Here is a 26056-nt window from a genome sequence, read left to right on the forward strand (position 1 = left end):
AGGTTTCATTTTGATTTATTCATTTTTGTGGAACCCAATCTTTTTAAATAGTAGATTTTTGCCTAAAATTATCCATTCTTTAAAATTGTGTATTCTATTTATGAAAATATTATTATAATTTTTATGAATTACCTATTTAAAAAATAATTTCGAAAATAAAATAAAAAGAAAACGAAAAAAAGAGAATTTTGAAAAAAAAAACAAGAAACAACGAACTCACCTCACACTTGAAGACCAATCGGTTCACCAAGTCTCTCTCAGCCAAGAAACACACTAGACACTACTATCACATCTCTCTCCCTTACATGTGGGACCATCACGTCATCATCATTTCTCATTTTTTTGTTCGTTCGTCTTCTCTGTAGTAGCGTGGTCACCATAGCTTGATAGAGTCGTCGGCCTCCTCGCCTCTCGCTCCTAATCTCTACTGAGGATAGCACCACTCGGCTCCTCGTCTCCTCGATGGTTGTGACGTCTAAGCTTCTGCGACGGTTGTTTTCCCCCTCCCCACTATCTCACCGTTTCTGCCCTCGCTATCAATGGCGGCTGCTCGTGCTGGTTCCCTTCCCAGCAATTACTCTTTCCTTGGCCTATAAATCTCCGTGCTGCTCTCAGACCATCTGCCGCCCTTGCTCTTCCTCCTCTTCCATTTGATGTGTATGTTTCCATCTGTTTCTTCTCCACTGTGTCGAGCGTTTCCTGCTTCTCCATTAATGGAGTTTGAAGCTTTCATTTATCTGTAAATTCACGACACATCAATTAGCCATCAAATCTACGTTAATCAGGCATCCTTTCTCCTTCCCTTTCCACCTATATAAAAGGAGGAGCATGCCATTCTTCTCTCTCCGCACGCTCTTCACTCTGCTGCCTCCGTTCGCGTTGCCTTCCTCCGCGTCGTGCTGCTGGTGCCGCGCTCATATGCTACCGCCCGCCATTGCGTCGCTCTGCCACCTCGCTGGAGATCCTCACTCGCGCAGCGACTCCAACACGCCGGGTAGTCCTGCCCACACCGCCTGCGTTCGTTGTGGCAGCCGCTCGCCGTCGCCAGCAACCTTCGCAGCTCGCTAGAGCCTTGTGCACGTCGCCAGGACCTTGTGCCCGAGCCCACCCGTCTCACCTCGCCGTTCGCTGGAGCTCTGTCTGCCGGTGTCGAGCTTCCATGCACCCGATCATCTCTGTTCGCAACGCCGCCCACCGTTGATCGACATTGATGCGTCCGTTCGCTACTGCTTCGTCGTCGTTGCTGCTCGTCGTCGTTGCGACGCCGCCGGAGCCCCTTCCCGTGACGTTGTTGTCCTGTCTCGCCGTGCACCCTGCCGCTCATCACTGTGACGCCACTCGCCAGCATCGTGACTTCGCCCTACACTGTGACGTCGTCGACCTACGACAACCTCACCAGAGCCCCCTGCATCGCCCGGTGTCGTGCCCTCGCTGTTGCCTTGTTGTTGTTGCGCTCACCTTCCTCGCGTCCCCCAAAGGTATAAAAATGTCATATTTCTAATCTACCTCCTAGAAGTTATGGTTAATAATGTATTAATTCTTGCGACATTGATTTATTTATAAAATGTGTATTCATTATCTAAATAAATTAAATAGTATTTACATAGCTATGTACTAGTGCGCTGATCAGTTTGAATTTATAGTTGCGACGATTTATATGTTTTTGTAAATTAATTTGTATTGTGTTTGTTGTAACGTGTAGTTTTGAAATTAAGAAATTAAAAAGATTTATAGCCTTATGTTTTGTAATAAAGAAAACAAGAGATAATTATTTATAATGACATGCATACAAAAATGTAAATGTATTAGCAACCCCTCGTAGTCTACCTTTATTTATGTGTAGATGCATGTTACTGTTTATTATAAAATGTACATTTGGAACTCAAATAAGAAATGATTTTGTTAGTTTCACAATTATGTGATAAGCATTTTAATTAGTGTCCATGTTCTTTTTATAATTAAAATGTTAGTATACATATTGTTTTCTTAATAAAGAATATAGACCATGTACCTTCTAATAAAAATAAAAGATAGTTATTTGTTCATTATCCTTTGCATGAAAATCCACTTAAAGGCCTATAAACTAGCTTTTCATAAAATAGGTGTTTAATAATAATGATCTTTTCACATAAAACCTATTTATACTTATATCTTAGTTTATCATAAGTGAATGTTTAACAATGATTTATAAGATGTTCTATAATGCTTCTAAAAATTAATAACGTGTTTCGTAGCCCATTAACCTTAGATATAACATATATCTTTTCTAAAAGATTAAAAAGGTTTAATATTGTTATAACGTGTTTTATCAGCTTATAAACCCTTAATCTTAGACATATCACATATGACGTTTTATAAAAGATTAATTTGGTGAACCTAATATTTGTATATTTTAATTAAAATATTTTAAGCTCATGTCTTGTTTTATAAAGTATAGATCACACATTTTTGAAAAGAATACCCTCTTATTATAGCCATTACTTGCGACGTTCTTGGAAAACGAATGCTCTTTTTGTTAAGCTTTCTTTTAGCTTTGCGTATGGTCAATGTTGTATGTTATTGAGTGGTGTTTGTTTCTTCTTGTTTGTTTGTGTGATATTTAGTGGTTGATCTAGTAGTTAAGAATCAAGATCTATTCCTATACATGGAAGAACCTCAAGTTTCTATAAGCAAGGCAAGTGGATTCTCCCTCTGCATATTCTTTTTGTATCTAATCAATGCATATAATAATGTTTACTTTTTGTTATACTGCATAATTTGACGAGTTTTAATTAATTAAGGATTTCCTAGATTTATCAACTGTATTCCTTGTTTACCTTGAGAAATTATTAAGCTTTGCAAATCTATGCTACCGCTCAACTTAATAATTTTGAAGTCACTCATTAATCGATATTAATGTTCCAAAATTGAAATTGGCAATTATGACATTAACTCGATGGTTAAACAACATTATTTCAAATTAATTGGAACATGGAGTGACCATCCAGGATAACAGTGCAACCACGAGTGCTATCATGGCTCTGGCTTTAATAATTAGCTTTATATGCTTAGTGCCTAGCAACCTTACCTGAAATATGAGCAAGAGGGGGAGCGGTGGTGTTGGCAGCCCACGTTAACATGGGGGCGTATTCTTGGCTAAGGTACCTCACCCAGGGGGCCTCTACCATCGACTTTAGAAACCTTAGCGGGTTGTTGTGTATTAAGTGTATTTTGTGAAAGCCTCATAGTGAATCCCTAGCCATTCACCTCGGCAGTGTTTAAGGGTCTGTACAACCCGGGCTAGATGGGATACACGGCTTGTGGGTAAAGTTGTACCACCTCTGCAGAGTGTAAAACTAATATATCAGCCGTGCTCACAGTTACGAGCGGCTTGGACTCCTCACATGATAATTGAACTTAAAGATGGAAATAAATCAAGATCCGATGATCTGCCAATGATTTGCTTAAGTGGTTTCACTTAAGTGTTTTTGATATACTCTTATACCTTTGTTTAAAGGGAACACTTGGGATTCACACTTATTAGTAAGACAGGTGTTGTTAATAAAATATTGACCAACTAAAATGCTTACTACTCAACCTTAGCCTCACCTTGTTAAACTTGCATTAGTTTTTCCCCTTTTGCTGAGCCCTGACCATAAGTGAGCTCACCCTTGCTTAAATTTTGATCAGAAGTTTGTAGATGAAGTTATGATGCTGAGCTCCATGGATGCTAGTCTAGTGATACCCCCAATCATTGTGACAGAACCTTCCAAGTCATTAGGCCCACCTATAGTTGTCCTTGTCCAACGGACCTCAGACAACCCTGCAGGTGCCCTGATCACTTGACAAGTTCGGTATCTGTATTCTTTACCTTTCCCAAGAGCGTTTCACCCGTCACGCAGACATTACCATACATCGGAGGTACGAAAAGGCGGAAGTGGTTACAATAACTTACTTTGAAAAGTAAGAAAGAGTAGTATTTATTACAGACCAGAACTAATATAAGAGTTTTGAAGTATTATTATTACATCATTGGGAGGCAAAAAACCCTCCCGATAAACATCAAACAAAAGTTTTTAACAGAGGACCCTTCCTCCCGAAGCTTCACTCCTGGTTTTCTTCTTTGGGCACCACCTTTGAACAAAAGCAGCAAAAGTTTGCCGCTTCCTCACCTAAAACAACATGGGACAAAGCCCTGAGTACAAAGCGTACTTTCGCAAGTCTTACCCGTCAACATAAAAGACTCTCAAGGATATGCTGGCTTTTAAGGGAGTCAAGGTAAGGCTTATCAATAGTCAAAGACTTTGTTTGCAGCAATGCTTACTAATAATGGATCCTTAAAAATTCAGTTTTATTTGTCAGGTTTAGTAAAGTTACCTGCATCTAGAGTTCTTTCTACCCTAGTTCAAGCACTTGACCTATACTAGCCAGTTTCTTTTCAACAACCCTTCTTATTCACTCGAATGCTACGTGTAGGGCAGTGACCAAGTCTTCATATCTGCGAAGTTACGGCGATCCGAGTCGATTATACTCAGTTGAGGATCTCCAATCGCACGACATATGTAGCACTTAACCCTTGCATATGTCAACTCGCCACCGGGGTTCTTAAGACCAGATCAGGTTCACGCCAACCGAGAGCACAGATACACCACCGTCTAGCCTCTTGCCATGGAGGGTTCACGCTACTCTCGCCATCTCTCCACTCCCATTGTGTGTTATCTTATTCTGGTGGTAGTGTAGTCCGGGCTTCTTCAACCTCTACCTCTTCTTCATTTTCTAAATATAGTCATATATAATCATGAATGCTCATGTAATGCTCATGAGAATGCAAAGATAATAAAAGTATATTATCTAATGTCTTCAATATAACATTCCTTCACGGATCTCCGAGAAACTAGGGTTTTCGGAGTCTATAGTGAAGTTCATAGGGCAGGGGGCTAGGGTTTTAGGTTCTAAGTATCAAACACGGTCCAAATTATACCAAACTTTACCCAAGGTTTCTAAATATTATTTAAAGCTCATCAAAAAAGTTTGGTGAATTTTGAAATTATAAAATACTCTATAAAATTCCAGAAGTACGGATTTTGCCTATTTTAAATGCCTCAAAATTCCCTATTGGAACTAAAAATCATGAAACTATTTTTATTAAATACTATAAGAAATTAGAAGCCTAGCAAAATTGGTTTGGTATTTTTAGCATTTTTCTTCAATTTTCTAGAAATTCTTAAACCCTGACAGAAAAAGAAAAGGAAAAGAAATGAACAGTGTTGGATCTGAACTGGCCCAAGCCGGCCCAACCTGAACAGAAAATGGGGACGCGCCCCCGTGCGCGCCCACGTTGGCAGTTTTGCGCAGAGAGCCCTGACGTTTTGAAATTCCTTAAAGAGTCCCTCCCACTATTCCTCTGTCTCGCTAACACTTGCAGAAACACCCCTGCGCTTTTCTCTCTTCACAACCTCCAGTCCATGACGGCGAACGGTGGGGAACCGAGCTCTGGTGAGCTTATACCAGCCGATTTACTCGGTGACTGGCGTTCTACTTTGGCAGAGACCAAATTCAAGCCCTAATGAGAGTTTCCCCCCAACTAATTTCACTAATGACGCACTAACACGCCCTATCCACAGTGACAGCGGACACTACGGGCAATCAAGCGCGTTCCCGGCGATCTAAGGGGTCCTAGTCCAATTGGCAGGGTCGGGGAGTATCAGGAGAACCTAAGGATGCTGAAACAAGAAAGCAGAGGGCAAGATCGGACCTGAATCGAGCTGGCCACGACAAGACCTCTTTCACGGTGGTGGAAACACAGTTTGGGGGAAATGAGCAATTCTTTGTCTCTGGTGAACGATTGGAGGCAATTGCTGGTGCTTTGGATGCGTAATTATCCTACGAAGCTCACGGCGTGCTCAATTTATAGAGTCCGTGAGCGGTGGCGTCCAATTTCACGAAGATGCGCTAGCGGCCGGAGGGGAAGAAGGTTACTAGCGCGCAAGCTTAGTGGCTTTCACTGTGGCAAGCTCCTCGGTGACCATCGAACATGCAAGACGCGATTCACAGCGACGTGGTTCGAAGCTTGAGCACGTGGTGCACAGCGGTAAGCGACCAACGGCGGCGAGGTCTATCCCGGTTGATCGGCGAGCAAGTGGGTACGGTGAAACTCATCCGTGATTCATACTCCGCCATGATTATCCCCCCACCAAAGAGCACGAATCGCGGCGATGGTGCAGATCACGACGCAAGGTCACTGGCAGCGACGGGATCAGAATCTGCTGATATTTTCGTTATTGTACCATTGCGAACTCCTTCAGTCAGCCTGACAGACCATGTTTGGGGCAAACTTTCTCCCAATTTCGTATGGTGACTAGATCAAAGTTCTACAGCAAAGTTGTAGCCTGATAAACCAACTTCAACTTTGCTACATTATGTACCCACAAAAAGTCATAGGATCTTGCTTAGAATTGAGCCCTAAGTTCATCCAATCTTATTGTTTGTCTGAATTCAGACTTAGGGTAGTCTGATAGCTCGACTTTGGGTTCATTTTTCTTCAAAGTTTTCATGTGACCAAGGTTTAATCCCTATAGCAAAGTTGTCCTCCTTTTATAGCTCTACAAACTTGATGTGTTGACCTAGGGCAAAATCTTCATAATTTGGAAGATACATGGCTTCAAAGTTGAGCCAATACACTGAAATTCAGTCTTAACTCAATAGAGTTTAAATGGGGCTTTTGCAATTAAGTCCAAATCTCAAGGTTTAATTTGCAAATCCACATACATGTGAGCCATATGAGTTAAGGTACCCTAATTTCATGGTTTTTGCGCTTAGGTCCAAAAATGTGCACATTTTGCATATAACCCCTTAGGGTTTCAGTCCAGGGTTTTCCAGGGGTCTATTTAGGGTTTTTTGGTGTTTCTAGGGTTTGGATGCTACTTAAGTCCATCCATGATGATATTTTATGATCATTATAACTAAGTTTTGAAGTTTTCTTTTATTAGGCTTTGTTTATTCTTCTGAGCCCCATTTAGGGTTAAGTATTCTACTCTAGGGTGTCACCTATGGAATGCCACATCAATACAACTTGTTTAAAATTTTTGCCTAGTGAATGCACTCTAGGTGTGACAAACACATGATATGCTAATGCTTATGATGTCATGCTCAAGTTTTAGTGGCAGTAACACCAGGGGTGTTACATCCTTCCCCCCATAAAAGAATCTTGTCCTGAGATTAAAAGTCCTAGGGCAAGTAATGGAAAAGAAACATGTCATACTTTTATTTCTTTATTTTTGGTACTAGGCAGGGGTGGTATGGGGTTCATTCTTCTATTACCACAAGTGTACATATCTTTACAATTTATACAAAGCTAAAAAGCCAGGGAAATTCTTGTCTAAAAAGTCTTGAGTTTCCCAAGTAGCTTCATCTTTCGTATGTTGGTTCCACTGTATCTTGCAAAACTTGAGAGTTTTCCTTCGGGTAATTCTGTCCTTTTGATCCAAGACTCGAATAGGATGTTCAGAATATGTCAAGTCTGGTTCTAAGGCAACATCTGTTACTTCAATGGTTCGATCGGGAACCCGAAGACACTTCTTCAATTGAGACATGTGGAACACATTATGTATTGCAGATAAGGTTTTGGGTAACTGGAGTCGGTATGCCACTGGTCCATATCTTTCAAGGATAGGAAAAGGACCAATGTACCGGGGTGCAAGCTTCTCCTTTACCCCAAAACGTGATACACCCTTTATTGGTGAAACCTTCAGGTAGACATAATCTTCAACTTGAAAGTGTAAGGGTTGATGTCGCTTGTCTGCATAACTCTTCTGTCGAGCTTGGGCTTCTTTCAAATTATGAATTATTCATTGAACTTTCTCTTCTGTATCATTTACCATATTAGGCCTGAAGAAACTTCTTTCACCTAGTTCAGACCAGTTTAACAGAGTACGACACCGTCGTCCATAAAAGGCTTCAAAGGGTGCCATTTTGATACTCTCCTTATAGCTATTGTTGTACGAGAACTCCGCCAATGGTAAACATTCATCCCATTTTTGCGAAAATTCTAGAGGACAAGCTCGTAACATGTCCTCAAGTATTTGATTCACCCTCTTAGTTTGCCCACTGGTTTGAGGATGATAGGCCGAACTATGGAGCAACTTAGTATCCAAAGCCTTGTGAAGTTCTTCCCAAAATTTGGACACGAATTGCGGTCCACGATCCGACACTATGGTCTTTGGAACACCATGCAAACTGAGAATACAGGCAATATATAACTTTGCATATGTGGCCACTGTATACTTTACCCTGACTGGAAGGAAGTGGGCGATCTTTGTAAGTCGATCAACAATGACCCAGATGGAATCATACCCTTTTGACGTCTAGGGCAATCCCACAATAAAGTCCATGCTTATATCCTCCCATTTCCATGTAGGGATAGGTAAAGATTGTAATGGACCAGCAGTCTTCATATGTATGGCCTTGACACGTCTGCAAGTGTCACATCTTGCCACATAGCGCGCGATTTCTATCTTCATCTTTGTCCACCAATAATGTTGTTTTAGATCATGATACATCTTAGTGTTTCCTGGATGAATAGAATAGCGACTAAGATGTGCTTCATCTAGAATTTGCTGGCAGATCTCATCATCTTTAGGCACAATTTGTTAAATCATACAACACCTTGATCATCTCTTCTAAAGCAGTTGGCTTTACCAGCCTCCATTTTCTCATGAATATGTTTCATATCCTCATCACTTCTTTGTGCGTCAATTATCCTCTATAGGAGGACTGACTCAAGCTTCAAGTGATTCAAAGTTCCATGTTGAATCATTCCCAGGTTCAACTTCTCCATTTCTTGGCATGATGTAATGTCAGAAGTCTTCATCGTCAGACAATGGCAGGAAGCCTTGCGACTTAGCGCATCTGCCACTACATTGGCCTTGCCTGGGTGATAGTGAATCTCCAGTTCATAATCTTTAATAAGCTCAAGCCATCTCCTTTGTCTCATATTAAGCTCTTACTGGGTGAAGATGTACTTCAAGCTTTTATGATCTGTATAAATGTGACAGATGTTCCCCAGCAGATAATGATGCCAAATTTTCAGGGCATGGACCACAGCAGCTAACTCCAGGTCATGAGTTGGGTAATGCTCTTCATGCCGGCGCAACTGCCTTGAAGCGTAGGCTATCACTCAACCCTCTTGCATTAGAACACAGCCTAAACCACTGCCTGATGCATCACAATACACATCAAAGGGCTTTTCAATGTCTGGTTGAGCTAATACCGGAGCAGTGGTCAATAATACTTTCAGCTGCTCAAAGGCTTCATTACATTTTGAAGACCAATTAAATTTGGTATCATTCTTCAATAAACTTGTGATTGGTTTCACAAGCTTGGAAAAATCTGGAATGAATCGGCGGTAATAATCAGCCAGTCCAAGGAAACTTCGGACTTGATGTACAATGGTTGGGGGTTTCCACTCCAAAATATCCTTGACTTTGCTGGGATCCACCGCAATCCCCTTGGCAGATAATACATGTCCCAGAAATTGGATCTCCTCCAGCCAGAACGCGCACTTACTAAACTTAGCATATAATTGGTGCTCTCTTAAGCGTGTTAATATGATCCACAAATGTCGAGCATGCTCCTCTTCATTCTTGGAGTATATCAAGATATCATCAATGAATACCATCACAAATTTATCCAACTCGGGCATAAATACCGAGTTCATAAGAGTGAAGTGGGCAGGAGCATTTGTTAGTCCGAAAGACATAACCAGATATTCAAATAATCCATACCACGTAGTGAATGCTGTCTTTGGTATATCTTCGGGCCGGATACGGATCTGATGATAGCCCGACCTAAGGTCAATCTTAGAGAATACCCTTGCTCCAGTTAGTTGATCAAATAGAATATCAATCCGGGGAAGAGGGTACTTATTCTTGATTGTGACCCCATTAAGGGGTCTATAATCTACGCACATCCGAAGTGTTTGGTCCTTCTTCTTGACAAAGATGGCTGGACAACCCCATGGCGATGAGCTTGGCCGGATGAATCCTTTTTCTAATAGATCTTGTAATTGTGTCTTGAGTTCTGCCAACTCATTCGGAGGCATTCGGTACGACCTTCTAGAAATAGGAGCCGTACCAGGCTTCAACTCAATCACAAATTCTACATCTCTTTCTGGAGGAACCCAGGCAGATCTTTTGGAAAGACGTCCGGGAATTCACATACTACCGGAATATCTTGGATCTCCGGTATAATGGCTTCATATACTCTGCCAGTTGGTTTAGCTAGAATAGCTACAGGGATAGACAAGAGAACCTCTTCTTGGCCATAACTCAACCTGATGGTTCTCATATCAGTGTTGAGGATAACTTTATGTTGGGCTAACCAATTCATGCCCAAAATTACATCTATATCCTGGCCTTTTAGAACAATCATGTTCGTAGGAAAGTCCCGTGCAGCCAATGTTACGGGCACATGGAAAGCCACTTCTTTAGTGAATATCTGTCCCCTAGGCGAATGAATAGTAAACCCTTCCCTTGATTCAGTATATGGAATGCAATGTTGCTCCACAAACTTCTTGCTTATGAATGTATGTGAAGCGCCAGAATCAAAAAGAATAACTACAGGGTGATTTGCCACGAGAAACGTACCCATCATGACCGATTCTCCTGCCGGTGTTGTGGCCACTTGCGTATAATAAATCCGCCCAGTTTTCTTCATGTTTTTGCTCATGGTATTGTTTGTCGCATTTCCCTTGCCTTGAGCGGAACTCCCTGAACTCTACTGATTATTTGATCTGTTCTGCTTCGGGTATGGACAGTCCTTGACAAAATGTCCGGACTTTTCACAGTTAAAGCAGCCTGTTGAAGAGCTTGGGAGGGCGGGGAAACGAGTACCAGGGGCACTCGGCTGATTTGTTGAGATGGGGGCAGTAGCAGGACGGATGAAAACTGGTTGCTTGAAAGGGTAGGAGGGTGGGTGTGGTGAAGAGCGATTTGGATTAAAAGGTCGGATCACTAACCTTTGTCTTTTCTCAGGCCCCTGATTGGGCCGGTCACCTCCATAGCCCTTTGATTTTCCTGGGCCTACATATTTGGCTTCGACTGACAGTGTCGTGCTGACAGCCCGGCTATAAGTGAGGTCGAGACAAGTGGCCATTTTCTGCTGCAACCTATCATTGAGGCCCCTCATAAAACATTTTTTTCTTCAGGTCAGTGTTGACCTGATCGATGGCATACTGGGACAGGTGGTTGAACTTGTTGAGATATTGCGTAACAGTATCTCCACCTTGTTTAAGCTTCATAAATTCTTCCTATTTCATATGGAGCACCCCATCAGGAATATAGTGCTCCCGGAAAGCCAGTTTGAATTCGTCCCAGGTAATTTGATGACCAGCAGGCTAGATAGCCACATAATTTCCCCACCAGGTACTAGCAGGGCCTCACAACTGCTGCGCCGCAAATAAGGGCTTTTGAGTCTCCGTGCATCGGAGAAACCCAAACTTTTGTTCGATAACCCAGATCCATTCATTCACTTCAAGAGGATCTTCGGCCTTGACAAATAATGGGGGACGTGTCTCCGAGAAATCCAAATATGATGTTTCGCGGGGTCCTTGCGGATAGGCTCGCCCGCCTTGCTGTTGCATTTGTTGTCCCGCCATTTCCCGAAGAAAGCGGGTGTTGTCGGCTGTGGCATTAACTAAGGCAGTGATGGCCTTAGCTAATGTTGGAGGTACTGGGGGCGGGTTAGGTGTTGCTTCCCTCCCACGGGAGGTTCCTGCACTATCCTGTGCACGAGTCTTGGACGGCATCTGAGGCAAAGAACATTTGAAAAAATATAATATGCCAAAGCAAACCATCCATTTTACATTACTAAAAAGGGTAATGATACAGACTCGAATTTACAACAGGATTACATCACCTATTATACATTAACACTATGTCTATACTAAACTACTCTAGCTTCTTATCACTTTTGGTAGCTTCACTATCAGGCATAGGAGACCATTCATCAACCAGCTTCATAGAGGGAGGAGGCTTGAAAAGGTCCAGTTCACCACCAAGTGCTTCTCCCGCTACTCCAGAAGGTCCGGCTCCCAATCCAACAGGATTCGCAGGTACGTTAGGGTGCAGTTGTGAATACAACACATGAACCTCCTCATGTAGTGTATTACAATACACTTGCAAGTGGTCCACGACTGTGCTAAGCTCCTCCACGCGGGCTCGAGCTTTGGCTTCCTTGGCCCAAGCAAGTGAACATGAGTTAATAGCCCAATCGAGCGCTAAATCTCATTCAGCAAGTTGGTCTTGCAAGTGTCGGATGTCAGTTCTTAACTCGTTTATCCGCTGACCATCCTCAACCCACACATTGTTCCTATAACGGAGTTCTATTCGAAGCTGTTCTATTTGGGCTTCCAGATCTCCGATGGGATCATTGCTACCACTACTACTGTCCTCATGCCTTGGAGCTAGTTGATGGCGAGGTACGCCAATTGGCCCGGTAGACTTGTGCGCAGTTTTCCTTGTGCGCGGCGGCATATCTCCATGAGGGGAAAAATCTTATTAATACAATTTTAGCATGATGCATGTGTAATTACAGAATCAACCTTAGTTGATTCACAACCTTCTATGCATTGCACTCTACTATCTGGTCTTTAAGTACAGAAGGTAGTTAGATAAGAAGGAAAGAAATTTTCTAGATAAGTCTTTGAAAATTCTTTTTGAAAATGTCACATAACATCTGCAGAGATGGGCTTCGCTCCGATACCAGCTGTGACGGAACCTTCCAAGTCATTAGGCCCACCTACAGTTGTCCTTGTCCAACAGACCTCAGACAACCCTATAGGCTGCAGGTGCCCCTGATCACTTGACAAGTTCGGTATATGTATTCTTTACCTTTCCCAAGAGCGTTTCACCCGTCACGCATAGATTACCATACATCGTAGGTACGAAAAGGTAGAAGCGGTTACAATAACTTACTTTATTGAAAAGTAAGAAAGAGTAGTATTTATTACAGACCAGAACTAATATAAGAGTGCTGAAGTATTATTATTACATCATTAGGAGGCAAAAACCCCTCCCGATAAACATCAAACAAAAGTTTTTAACGGAGGACCCTTCCTCCCGAAGCTTCACTCCTGGTTTTCTTCTTTGGGCACCACCTTTGAACAAAAGCAGCAAAAGTTTGCACCTTCCTCACCTAAAACAACATGGGACAAAGCCCTGAGTATGAAGTGTACTTTCGCAAGTCTTACCCGTCAACATAAAAGACTCTCAAGGATATGCTAGCTTTTAAGGGAGTCAAGGTAAGGCTTATCAATAGTCAAAGACTCTGTTTGCAGCAATGCTTACTAATAATGGATCCTAAAAATCTAGTTTTATTTGTCAGGTTTAGTAAAGTTACCTGCATCTAGAGTTCTTTCTACCCTAGTTCAAGCACTTGACCTATACTAGCCAATTTCTTTTCAACAACCCTTCTTATTCACTAGAATGCTACGTGTAGGGCAGTGACCAAGTCTTCATATCCGCGAAGTTACGGCGATCCGAATCGATTATACTCAGCTGAGGATCTCCAATCACACGACATATGTAGCACTTAACCCTTGCATATGTCAACTCGCCACCTGGGTTCTTAAGACCAGATCAGGTTCACACCAACCGAGAGCACAGATACACCACCGTCCAGCCTCTTGCCACGAAGGGTTCACGCTACTCTCGCCATCTCTCTACTCCCATTGCGTGTTATCTTATTCTGGTATTAGTCTGCCCGAGGCAAAGCTTACCCATGACGAGGCATGTGACCAGTTAAAGGGTCCTCGATCAGCAAGCCTACATCGAGAAGGTCCTTAATCGAATCAGACGGAGACACTACACCGAGACTCTCTTCTCGTGCAAGTCACTCGCCTGGTCTCAGCTTTATCATTTCAACCAAAAGTTTGGTACCTAGCAGAGGAACATCTTTTCTGATGTTGAACCCATCATGGCCATGATGGATCCACCATCAAGTTTTATTTTTGAAAACATCCCACCCACTTTGAAGCATCATCTTTTGTGAAAACAAAACATTTTGTTTTTTTTCTAGAGCAAAGCTAAGCATAAGAAAAACCTTTTTGTAAATCAGGGATTCAGGAGAAGTAACCAAACTCAAGGAAGGAAATGCAGCAACAGGTTTAGCACACAACTCATATCACCTAATGCATCAAGTAAGTGAGAAAGATTTCAAAATAACAAGGGGTGGCGAATGCACTGGGGCTTGCCTTGTGTGATAGGTGAATTAGGCTCTGCTCCGTAGATATCAAAATAAAAGCAGTTTCCTGCCTGAGGTTCTTCAGGTGGTGGTGGTGGTGTAGTCCGGGCTTCTTCAACCTCTACCTCTTCTTCGTTTTCTAAATGTAGCCATATATAATCATGAATGCTCATGTAATGCTCATGAGAATGCAAAGATAATAAAAGTATATTATCTAATGTCTTGAATATAACTTTCCTTCACGGATCTCGAAGAAACTAGGGTTTTCAGAGTCTATAGTGAAGTTCATAGGGCAGGGGGCTAGGGTTTTGGGTTCTAAGTATCAAACATGGTCCAAATTATACCAAACTTTACCCAAGGTTTCTAAATATTATTTAAAGCTCATTAAAAAAGTTTGGTGAATTTTGAAATTATAAAATACTCTATAAAATTCCAGAAGTATGGATTTTGGCTATTTTAAATGCCTCAAAATTCCCTATTGGAACTAAAAATCATGACACTATTTTTATTAAATACTATAAGAAATTAGAAGCCTAGCAAAATTGGTTTGGTATTTTTAGCATTTTTCTTCAATTTTTTAGAAATCCTTAAACCCTGATAGAAAAAGAAAAGGAAAAGAAATGAACAGTGTTGGATCTGAACTGGCCCAAGCCGACCCAACCTGAAAAGAAAATGGGGACGCGTCCACGCGCGCACGCTCCCATGTTGGCGGTTTTGCGCAGAGAGCCCTGACGTTTTGAAATTCCTTAAAGAGTCCCTCCCACTATTCCTCTGTCTCGCTGACACTTGCACAAACACCCCTTCGCTTTTCTCTCTTCACAACCTCCAGTCCATGACGACGAACGACGGGGTACCGAGCTCTGGTGAGCTTGTACCGGCCGATTTACTCGATGACTGGCGTTCTACTTTGGCAGAGACTGAATTCAAGCCCTAATGAGAGTTTCCCCCCAACTAATTTCACTAATGACGCACTAACACGCCCTATCCACGGTGACAGTGGACACTACGGGCAATCAAGCGCGTTCCCGGTGATCTAAGGGGTCCTAGTCCAATTGGCAGGGTCGGGGAGTATCAGGAGAACCTAAGGATGCTGAAATAAGAAAGCAGAGGGCAAGATCGGACTTGAATCGAGCTGGCCACGGCGAGACCTCTTTCATGGTGGTGGGAACACAGTTTGGGGGAATGAGCAATTCGTGGTCTCTGGTGAACGATTGGAGGCAATTGCTAGTGCTTTGGATGCGTAATTATCCTACGGAGCTCAAGGCATGCTCAATTTATAGAGTCCTTGAGCGGTGGCGTCCAATTTCGCGAAGATGTGCTGGCGGCCAGAGGGGAAGAAGGTTACTAGCGCGCAAGCTTAGTGGCTTTCACCGTTGCAAGCTCCCCGGTGACCATCGGACATGCAAGACGCGATTCACAGCGACGTGGTTTGACACTTGAGCACGTGGCGCACAGCAGTAAGCGGCCAACGACGGCGAGGTCTATCCCGGTTGATCGGCGAGCAAATGGGTACGATGAAATTGTTAGTGGCAGTAACACCAGGGGTGTTACAGTCATCTTCCTGTGGATGGATGTCTATGTTTCGTTGTACTTTGATGAATAAAGGTTAAGACATTGTCTGTTCGAAGTGTAATATGTTAATGTAATCATTATTTACGCTTTTATGAATTGTTCTTTTGATATATTACACTTGTGACGTCAACATATGTATGGAAATATATCCTGGCACACATATGCGATGCACCTGGCTCTGCCCATTAGAAACGGGTGTGACAACTTCTCCCCCTTTGGCATCAACCACCGAAAAGGAAGACATTAACAGCATGTAGGAAGCAAATAAGACTTGCCCTCATAATGGATTTGTCAATTGATACCAATTGAAGCACCAAATTAATACTCCCCTAAATGAGTGTTCTCTTTAGAAAGAGTTTTCTCCCCTTTTTAGAGACGAAGAAATACTCCCCGGACAGAGATCTTCTACTTAGGAAAAAGCATGTGAAAATAGAGGTGTAAGACATGATTTGATTAGACTAACTTCCCTATGCATAGGTAACATAATATGATTTAACCACTTATGCATGTATAGCAACATGGAAGTATAAGATATGAAATATAGTCTAACCAAATGTTGGAGAAGACATGTAAGTAATGCTAAATGTAGTCTCGAAGTTACCAATTGAAACCAATGGCGGACCATTTGAAGATAAGTGGTAGACTTGTGAGACATAAGAGTTCTTATAGATTCGCAGTGGAAGCTTGTTGTCTTTCTTCGGGGACTTCATTTTCCTTACAATGAGACTATTACATGGAATAGACTTGAAAAAGGTATTAGTCTCAAAGTCTTAGATTATAGAGTAACCTCCCCCTGAAAGTGTGCATACAAGTTTTGAATACTTGTAGAGGACATGCACTTTGATTTAATATCAAGAGGGGCAGATTATCCATAATCCGAGCTTTGGCACATCTAAGTTAAATGATACCAATTGTAGGATATAATCTTTTGAAGCATTACTGTCATTTACTTAGGGATGTTAAATAAGCTATGTGTCATGCTTAATTAAACAATTTAAACCATGTAGGTTTGTGAAAGGAAAATAGGGTTAACCTTTTCCTAGTATTAATTTTGGTGGTTGAATGCCCAACACAAATATTAGACTAACTAGTTTGCTCTAGAATATATGTTCTACAGGTGCATAAATGTTCAACACAAACCAATAAAAGATTGAAGTTAGGGATCAAATTCAGAGGAGCAAAGAAACCGAGTGTGCTCTAGTCTGGCGCACCGGACTGTCCGGTGCACCAGGTCCGTACAAGAATGAACTAGCCACTCTCGGGTTTCTCCAGGCGCACTCCGCTATAATTCACCGGACTGTCCGGTGTGACAGCGGAGCAACGGCTACTTCGCACAACGGTCGACTGCAAAAGCGTTGTGATCAGATGAACAGTGTGGAACAGTGCGCACAGAGTCAGAACCACGGGTCAGAGGCGCACCGGACACTGAACAGTGCCTGTCCGGTGCGGCACCGGACTGTCCGGTGCCACTAGAGGACAAAGCCTCCAACGGTCAAAAGCTCCAGAACCCTAACAGTTGGGTGACATGGCTGGCGCACCGGACAGTGTCCGATGGCGCAACGGACTGTCTGGTGCGCCCATCGACAGCAACCTACCCCAACGGTTGTTTGGTGGTTAAGGGCTATAGATAACCCCAACCACCACCACCTCAAGCATCAAAGATTTCTGAGTATCACATTCATTACAAGAGCTCTAACATTCACTCGTAGACACAATTGAAAAGATCAAAGCCTCTCCAAGTCTCCAATTCATCTCAAACACTTAGTGACTTAGGAGAGAGAGATTTTGTGTGTTCTTATGAGCTCTTGCCTCTTGGATTGCCTTCTTCCTTTCTTATTTCTTTTCTCAAGTGATTTGTAATCGAAGCAAGAGACACCTAAGTGTGTGGTGGTCCTTGCGGGGTCTAAGTGACCCGAGAGATTAAGGAAAAGACTCACTCGGTCTAAGTGACCGTTTGAGAGAGGGAAAGGGTTGAAAAAGACCCGGTCTTTGTGACCACCTCAACGGGGACTAGGTTCTTTAGAACCGAACCTCGGTAAAACAAATCATCGTGTTCATCCGCTTTATTTCTTGGTTGATTTGTTTTCCCCTCTCTTTTGGACTCAGATTTAATTCTAACGCTAACCCCGGCTTGTAGTGTGTGCTTAAGTTTATAATTTCAGATTTCGCCTATTCACCACCCTCTAGGCGACTTTAAGTTTGCTCATGAATATGAATTGAAAACGAGCAATCCTACCCTGTGATTTACCTAGTATGCATGCATTGTTAATCTAAAGTAAGTATCAAATGAAATACTAGGTATGGAAGGTAAAACTAGATACAACAATAGATACGCATATAAAGAATACAATAAATCTAGTTACCTTAGTCATGGGTGGGAAATTTGGGTCCAAAATTTTCACTAACCCACTTGGCCATAAACTTGATCCAATATGATGTATCCCATGATATACATCCCAACTTTGCCAAGTCTCCAACTTTCCTGTAGTCCTTCAGACTACTTACTTCCCTTTTGGGATCCAAACCTTCTTGGTGCTTTTCATGGTTGAAATTATTTCCTTTGGCACCCAGATGCGTTTGGCCCCCTTTCCTTGGCTTGCTTGTTGGCCTTGATTGCTATCACATTTCCATTCTTTTTCTTCTTGATCAAATATGGTGTAGCAACCTTTTTGTCAACCTGTTTGATGTAGGTGTTGGAGATTTTGCTTGATGGATTTTGCTTAAGTTTTTGCCTTTGCTTATCCTCGGTCATCGCTTTGCATTGGAAAGACTTATAGCCTTCCTTGTGGCATAACCTACAAATCACGGTTTCACTCTCCACAGGCTTGTTCACTCCCGCAGTGGTGTTATCCTGTGAAGGTTGGATTTGTTTGGCTTTGCCTTTCTTTTCATACAAAGCCTTGCCAAGGCGAGCCACTTCTTGCCTTAATTACTCATTTTCCTTTGCAACCTCATTCGAACATATTTCTACAACAATATTCTTAACAAGAACTTGGTTGCAGGGGTTAGAATCATCAATTAAATTAGAGCAAGAAGTAGAAGCATCTTTCTTAATAATTTCAGGAATTTCAATTAAAGATGCCTCTGGGGTGCTACCAATGTTTTCTAGCTTTGTAGTTAGCTCATTATTGTGTATGCTAAGAATTTCCATTTTTCCTAGCAAATTTTCAATAGCTTCTTGGGAGCTAGCTAACTTAGCCTTGAGTTTTTCATTCTTTTTAACAAGGCTATCATCGGTAGCAGTGGATGGAGCACTAGACTCTAATAGCTCAATTTTAGTTGATAGCTCACTATTTTAAGTTTGCAAAAGTTTCAAAATTTTCTAGTAAACTTTTATAATCATTTTGAGAGCTAATCAAATTAATTTTTTAAAGTTTTAAGTTGAGCTTTTTGTTTAGTGCAAACATCCTGGAAGAATTTAACGGCTTCTGCAAGCTCATCTACGGAGGGCTTTCCCTCACCTTCATCACCACTACTACTTTCATCACTAGAGGATGGAATGCTCATTTTACCTCTTGCCATAAGACATTTGCGTGATGACCGTGATGAGCGAGATGAGGACCGGTGGCTGTGCGTCCTTGGAGGTTCATCTTTGCTTAAAGAATCATCCCAAGTTTTGACACTTGTTAGCGCCTAGCCTTTGCTCCTCTCCTTTTTGGGTTCGGCCATAGTTGGACAGTTGTCCCTAAAGTGGCCCTTCTCCCCGCATACGAAGCATCCTCTCTTTCTTTGCTTTTTCCTGTCAATGTTAAAGAGAAGATCCTCTACCTGCAGGGGCACACACATTAGATTAATCTTGCGGATCATCCCCATTACCTTTCCGACGTGTCGGATTGTTTCTTCGTCCTCGAAGCATGATGTTGATTATCTCCTTCATCACCACTTTCTTCTTTTTCCTCTTCTTCACTTGAGGAACTTGTAGTGGGAGCCTTCTTTTTAGCCTTCCTTTCATCACATGCAAAAGCATATGGCCTTGAGGAAGTTGTCTCCTCTCCCTGACACATTTTTCGTGATATTTCAAAGGCCATGATTTTTCCAATCACAATGGTCGGGGTCATTGTACTCAAGTCCTCCATGTTGTGAAGAATCATGATGATGTTCCGGTATCCTTGTTGTGGTAGCAGGGAAATAATCTTCCTCACAATGTTCGCATCACCTAGCTTATTTATGCCAATAGAATTGAGCTCATTGATAATTAGATTCAAACAAGAATACAAATCTCTAACAAGCTCATTTTCTTTCATAGCAAAAGAATTATACTCATTTAAGACTAGGCAATGTTTTTGCTCACAGACATTTGATGTGCCGTCATGGAGCTCATGCAATTTTAGCCAAATCTCATTAGTTGTTTTCAATGTAAATACTTGATTAAAAATATCCATGCTAAGAGATTCATACAAACAATTTTTGGCTCTAGCATTTAAATGAATTTCTTTTTCCTCACTCGTGGTGGGTTTCTCGGGATTTTTGGGGGGTTTCATCCCATCACGAGTGACTCTCCAAATACCTAGATCAACGGCCTCTAGGTAACAAGCCATTCTAGCACTATAATATGGGAAGTTAGTGTTGTCGAAGTGTGGTGGCCTATGGGTATCCATCCCTTCCTCTAAAAAACGTCAGCTCTTTTAGCGGTGAAGCTAAAGTGTTTTAAATGAGCCAAACCAGGCTCTGATACCACCTGTAAGAAACGAGTGACGCCTAAGAGAGGGGGTGAATTAGGACTTCTAAAACTTTTACTAAACTAGGCCACAAATAAATCCCTAGAGTAAAAGCCTATGCAAATAATCAAACTAGAATGTGCAAACTATGTTTTGTCTAAGTGTTGCTATCTCTACCGCAATGGCTAAGTTTCAATCTACACTACATAAGCATAAAGACAAGATTGAAACTTAAATGCTTAATATAAATGCGGAAGTTAAAGAGCAAGGTTGAGATGCAAACTCTCGTGGATGACGCCGGTATTTTTACCGAGGTATCCAAAACCACGCAAGGTCCCGACTAATCCTCGTTGGTGCCCCTATGCAAAGGGAAGCCCACGCGAGGGCCAAACACCTCGGTCGAGTAACTCCGTAGAGAGCCACGGGCCTTCTCCACGCGCAAGTGGTGCTCCGCTTCCGGCTCTTCTCGGACGCTCCACACCGTCTCCACTATCGAGCTTCCAGTCGAAACATCGCGGGCCTCGTTCCCTCCGGTACACGGTGGCAGCCGTGACACAAACACGGTTGCCACGGTCTCGCAAGACTCTCGCCCCACTCAATACAATTACAACGGCTTGCGCAAGAGCCGAGGGGTTGTGTGGTTTATCTAAACTCACTCAACTAACTAGGATTCACCTAGAGCAAGTGCTAATGCGGTCTAACTAACCTAAGCACTCCGCAAAGCACCTACGCTAATCACCGAGTGATTCTATTAAGCACTTGGTGTTTGAGCACTTGGAAATGTCTACAATATGCCTTGGTATGTTGCTTGGGCTCCCACACTTGGAAATGGCCGGTTGGAGGTGTATTTATAGCCCCCAACACAAAACTGGCCATTGGAGAAAAGTTGTGCTCTCTGTGGCACACCGGACAGTCCGGTGCACCACCGGACAGTACACTATTCACTGTCTGGTGCGCCTAGCCGTTGCCCTGACACCGCAGGTGACCGTTGGCGCTACAGGCTTTTCACACTGGACAGTCTGAACTCCACACCGGATAGTCCGGTGGTCTTCTCTCCATAGTGCCACCTAGAACTAGCCATTAGGTTTCATGTTCCTGGTGCACCGGACAGTTCGGTGCTCCTCGCACAGACAGCCCGCAGGCAACACTTCTTTCTTCTCTTGGACTTCACTTGATCTTCATAATGTCTTCTTTTGAGGTGTTGCTTTCCTCAATGTCTTGGTCCAAGTTACTCTAGCATCCTGTGAACTACAAAACACAAATACTAGCCAACACATTAGTTCACAGGTTGTGTTAATCATTAAACACCAACACTCATTTAGCCAAATGGCTCGGGGTCCATTTTCCTTACATTGTGATTACTGTCTTCCTGAGTTCTCTACTCGCTTGCAATATTGCTCTTAAGTTTAACTTATTTTAAAGGACCAATCAAGTGAAGAGTTCTCCTTTCTTCTCTCTTTTCATCCCAACTTGGTTTTAGTTCTCACTAACACTTTGCATAAACCAAGTTTGTGTTGTTTAGAGTTAATTTTGCAGGATCACCTATTCACCCCTAGGTGCTCTCAAGTTGTTGTGATCTTTGTGATTTGGAGTTAAGCTCCCATTGAGATTGTAAAGTGGGAAAGATCGTCCAAGTGTGTGGAGACTGGAGAGCCTTGCAAAGACTCTAGTCTCACTAATTCATGAACTTACTCTATACTAACCACACTTGTTTTAACACTTAGAATTATATATCTTGGGCCGAGTTTTCATTATTTAAGTTAAACTTTCATGTTTCGCCTATTTAACACCTTTAAGTGACTTTCAATAATGCCTAGAGTACTCATACTCTAGTTTGCTAGCATTATTAGGCTAGTTGACAGAATTGAAACTTAGGCTTTATAACTCTTTATGGTAGAGATAATAACATTTTTAGTCAAAATTGTAGTGTCACATTGATATCTTATCTATTACATAAGGTTTTGAATATATGAAAGTTAAAGATTTTAGTTTGTGAAATCTATTGCATAACTCACCCCATCTTAGGCGTCATAGTCCCTTCAGTTGATATCAGAGCTAGTGGCTCAATTTTAACCTTTTTGGCTTAACAGTCTTTGAGCCTGATGCTATTTAGAGAGGGATAATGGATACTGAAAGGGAAATGTGCTAGTTAGCCATTTCTACCTGTGTCGGTGATTAAGTGTCCAACACACCATGGACTAACTAGTTTGATATGAGTATGAGCACATCTTCACTTGAATACAATTTGACACTAAGTCCTAAAGAGCTAAATTGGTGGCTAGAAAGTGCAACTTTGTGTAAAATTGGAAAACCATGAGGTTTGAGTGTTTAAACAAGTTGCATGTGCCTAATACTATGTGTTTAGCACTTTTATTTGATCTCTAACTCTATTATGTGAGAAAAGTGCTTTCAGGACTTAGTTTGAGCCTAAATGCAAATCCTTGCGATAGACCAATTAAAAAGTGAGTTCTTTACACTTAGTCAATTGGATTATGTGCTAATTGTGTTTGTCTAAGTTGTAGGGAAGCTCCTACACAAAGGGAAGCCCAAGAGAGGCCCCATCACCTCGGACAGGTAACTTCGTAGAGAGAGTCGCTGGCCTTCTCCACACATAAGTGGTGCTCTGCTTCCGACTCCTCTCGGATGCTCTCTACCGTATTCACTATTGAGCTTCCGACAGAAACACCGCTGGTCTCATTCCCTCTGGTACACAGTGGTAGCCACACCACAAACACGGTTGGTATGGACTTGCAAGACTTCACCCCACTTAGTACAATTACAATGGCTTGTGCAAGAGCCGAGGATGTTTGTGGGTTGTCTAACCTCACTCAATCAACTCGAACGCAACCTAGAGCAAGCACAATGAACGGTCCAACTAAACTAAGAACTTCGCAAAGCACCTACGCTAATCAACGAGTGTTTCTACTATGCACTTGGGTGTATGTGAGCTAAAATATGAAGCATCAACTTCATAACAATATTCTTGAGCTCCAACACCTCTAAATGCTCTGGTGCTATGTTATATATAGACCCCTCACCAAAACTAGCAGTTAGAAAGCTGATTGCAACTTTCTGTGGTGCATCTGACCTTCTAACGTGACGCACTGGACCTTATGTATTAATTAGTCTTGATATGTCCGTCTATGAACTAACCATGACTTATACAAGTAGTTTTATAGTTAAGTTATATTTAGGGCATGTTTGGTTCTATGCCTAGGATGCCACGCCTAAGCTTAGTTAGTTGCCACATTTGTGGCTTGCCTAACCTGCCTTAGCTTAGCTTGTGTTTGGTTCATGTGTTCGCCTAAGATTAGGCTTGACTTTAAAAAGTGTGGCAGCTGTTTGGTTGTTCACCAAACTCCATTCACACCGCATAAACTAAACAGGTGCATCACATGAACACACATATAAGAATATAAGAATCTTACACCACTTTAATCACATGTGCATGATAAGCTAATAATCAGTTCATAATAGCTCCACAACATGTTCATTACAGGTGATTAATAGGTCTAAAATAGATTCGAAACAGTCTCAGGTAGTTGCTATTACACACATACACACACAAATATGTATACATAATGGTGCTAAACATTCAGCTATGAGCAGCACCATCCATCTCCTTAAACATTATTGATCTGCTTAGAAGACGTGCAAAAGAATCAGGCATCACCACCGCCATATACATCACCTGGCCACTGAGCAAAATAATAGGCAACCACCTAAGGAATTCACAGCAAAATAGCCAGCCAACAACACCACCCTTCCATCCACAAAAGAGTACCTGGTTGAGCCTAAAACAAGTGCAAAACATATCAGCTAAGTACAAGTTGAAACAATAAAACTAATGATATGTGAATCACCTAATCACTTCACAGTAGTGTTGAATCACTCAAAAACTTGAATACCCATGACTGAAATGTTGTTTCAGCTGAAGTGGATAAGAAACCACACATGCCCTTTTGATCCTTTAATGTTAGAAATGTCCCAACTATCAGTTTTTTATCAGTAGTCAATGTCATTTTTTCAAGCCTTTGCCATAATTCGGCATCAGAGTTCAAAGAAGGTATAACAGTTGGAGGTGGTGGCTGTTTAAGTTCGTTCCGGAGATCCATCAAAGTAGTGTTGATTTCATCTCCTATCTTTGCCATGCGGCTCCGTGGTCTCACATCTCTCTTGACTGGTATGGCATCTCCTCTTGGACGCTTGATTCCAGAGCTAGATGAGCTCTGCTCGATAATTTGAGATGGAATTTTAGGAGATGGTAAAGTGTTAGAGTCATCACCTAGGTCATCCTCAAGTTGACCATAGTTGGAGAAATCATTGCATATGTCATCATCATTATCATTATCATCGACAGGTTGACTTTCATTTAGGCAAGTCGTAGCATCCATGGCAAGAGATCCATCAGCACTACTGTCAAGGAATAGCTCCTGCATTTCATTGAAGAATTTGATGGGCTTTGAAAGGAGCCTCCTTGCTCTATCCTGCATCCAGTTATATGTTTGTTAGTAATATTCATGGACCATGATGAGAAAATAGAATTAAATTTGAGAAAACAGAATACCTTTAGTTTTTCCTTCTCTGATTCTGATATGATTACCATAGACCTTGTTGTGTCAAAAGTGTTACCACTCTTGTTTAAGGTTGTTGCAACGAACTTCCAATTTTCTTTGTAATGCCTAAAATGTCTTTCCACTTGAGTTGCTGTTACCCCCATATTGAATTGTCTATTCAATGCTTCTACACACTTAAAGTGGTAATGTTTTTAACCTTAAAACCAGCATGTTGATCCTTTATGAAGTCCATGTACCAACCAAGCATGAACTTTGTTTGATCCTCATCCCATAGAATGGTCCTCTCACGAGTACAGTTGTCACCGTCAACCTTATCCTTCCCTTTGCCCATCTGTGGGCATCAACAATATAATAGCAGTATAAACTAACCACTTAAGATCGGAAATATCAATAACAAAATAGGCACTTTAGGTCTTAATAATCAATACAAAACAACTGATTAAGGTCTAAAACAACAATACAAACAACGACACAATACAAAAAATAGGTTTGAAATACATCACTACAAAACAGCCACACAAATACGTCAATTGTGCTCCAAATCGTCCCACGTCTGTTGAGCTAACTGATCACGCATGTTAGCCCATTGTTGGTTGTCTCTATTCATGTCAACATGGGAACGATTGCTTCTTGGAAGGCTTTGAAACTAGGTCCCATCATCATATACATAAATATCAGGACCATCATCTATTATAAAGTTATGTAATGCACAACAAGCCAAAACTATCTTCACTTGAGTTTTCAAAGGTAAGAATGGTTGACTTGTTAGTATCTTAAATCTATTTTTAAGTGTGCCAAATGCCCGTTCAATTGTTGTTCTAAGAGATGAGTGACGTAGGTTGAACAATTCCTTTGGATTTTCTGGTCGTCTAGTACCCTGAAACTCCTTAAGATGGTACCGAACACCATGATATGGGGGTAGTATGCCAGGTCTTGCTGCATAACCAGCATCAGCTAGAAAGTAATGGCTGTTGGGGGTATGCTTCGTAGCCGAAGATCCTAAAAAAGGAAAACACCTTCGGCAAGATCCTT

The 26056-nt window shown here is 41.9% G+C and overlaps 1 pseudogene; it reads right to left on the reverse strand.

Moving 5' to 3' along the window:
- Positions 1-23902: 23902 nt before the first annotated feature.
- LOC103643933 (uncharacterized) lies at positions 23903-25366 on the reverse strand (annotated as a pseudogene).
- Positions 25367-26056: the final 690 nt, after the last annotated feature.

Source organism: Zea mays, chromosome 1 (genome assembly GCF_902167145.1).
Source record: "Zea mays cultivar B73 chromosome 1, Zm-B73-REFERENCE-NAM-5.0, whole genome shotgun sequence".
NCBI lineage: Eukaryota > Viridiplantae > Streptophyta > Magnoliopsida > Poales > Poaceae > Zea > Zea mays.